Genomic DNA, 1,595 nt, shown 5'->3' on the forward strand with positions numbered 1-1,595 from the left:
AGTGTGTGTATAAGCCAGAGGTCAACACTGCATGTGTTCCTGGATCACTCTCTACACTATGTATTGAGGCGGGGGTCCCTTATTCGCACCCATAGCTCACGGTTTGGAACGTCTAGCTAGTCAAGCCTCTAGGAAGCCCCCATCTCTGCCTCCCAACCTCTGGGATTACAGGCAGCTTGTCATGGCTGCTTGGCATTTACATGAATGTTGGGGTTTTGAATTCAGGTCTTCATGCTTGTCTGGTGAGCACTTGACCCTCCAGACCATCTCACCCATCTACACAGAGCTTTCTTGGTCTCAGCTCTTCTGTGGTTTGCCTTAGTCTATAAAGTCCAATACAGACTCTTTTGTTGAAATTTTCAAACTCTATACTCTGTTTTGATTTTCACCTTCTATGCTGGCTCTGTATGGGTCCTCTCTACACTGTAAACCACCTGCTCCTTATCTGAGGGAGTCTTTCGATGCCCACAGCCCAGGAGCTGCAGTTCTGTCTTTAATTCAAGACCAAGTTCAGCGACTTCCTTCTTTTGAAACTGTTTCTGATGGTCCCAGTGGACCTTTTAATTGATAAAATGATATACATTTATCTTATGGTGTGACTCCCCCATTCCCTTCCCTATGTGAAGACAACTTCCCGTATTGTCTTTACATAAAGTTGGAGATTCGTTTGCTGTACTTTCTTTTTGTGATTAATTCACTTAATTACAAACATCTTACTTTGGAAATCGTATGAGTGAGCCCCGACTACCAGAAGTCTTGCAGTTGTTTCTCCTGCATTTGGGAAATAACAGGGTTAGCCTCTCTGGAGTACTGTGGATGAATCTTGCCTAGGGAAAACCACATTTGTGCACCTGGTTCACTCCCTTGCCAGGTGAGTTTTCTTTTGTGTTTTTTATTTTTTAAAAGTAGCACATAATTGTAAAAGTGCAAAGTAGTCAATGGAATGAATGACTGCAAAGAGAACGGCAGGTAGCTAGCACTCCTGTCAGTAAGTAAGCTACGGGTGGTTTTGTATGAGTCTTGCTGGTCGTACCTACTTACGGAATTCTTTCCTCTTTCCACACTTGCTTCAGAGGTGTGGGCTCAGGGAGTTGGTCAGCTACTTCAAGGATAACTGATGAGAAAGTGAGGTCAGTCCAGTGTGAACAGGGAGTCAGGTCATAACCGTCACAGGACAAAGGGTTCAGATGCCATTCTCTGACTAAAGGTTTGTCAGAAGTCCCTCCATGGAGACAAGAATAGTATTTTGCATGTGATGTGTTGCTTACTTTTAAAAGCTAAAGAGACTTGAGAGACTTTTCACCGGGTAAAAGCACTCTCTGTGGAGCCATATGGACCTGAGTTTGGAGCCCAACATTTACATAACAAGTAAGGTCTCAGGAAGGTCTGAACCCCAGCACTGTGGGGGTAGAGACAGAAGGATCCCTGGGGCTGGTTCATTCCAACCTAGTTGAAAAATGTGAGCTCCAGATTCAGGGAGAGACTCTGCCTCAAAGGAAAAGACAGAAACTGATAGAGGAGGGTATCAGTTCCTCTCTTCTCCACAATGCATCCCCTATATATGTATTGTACACATATGCCATACACACATATGC

At 44.3% G+C, this 1,595-nt stretch overlaps 1 non-coding gene across 1 annotated transcript; it reads right to left on the reverse strand.

Annotated features, from left to right (window-relative positions):
* Positions 1 to 718: 718 nt before the first annotated feature.
* On the reverse strand, positions 719 to 879 carry LOC114615959. Its single transcript, XR_003710556.1, has one exon. It is a non-coding gene; the product is annotated as a U1 spliceosomal RNA (small nuclear RNA).
* Positions 880 to 1,595: the final 716 nt, after the last annotated feature.

Source organism: Grammomys surdaster, unplaced genomic scaffold (assembly GCF_004785775.1).
Source record: "Grammomys surdaster isolate TR1022 unplaced genomic scaffold, NIH_TR_1.0 130, whole genome shotgun sequence".
NCBI classification, from domain to species: Eukaryota; Metazoa; Chordata; class Mammalia; order Rodentia; family Muridae; genus Grammomys; species Grammomys surdaster.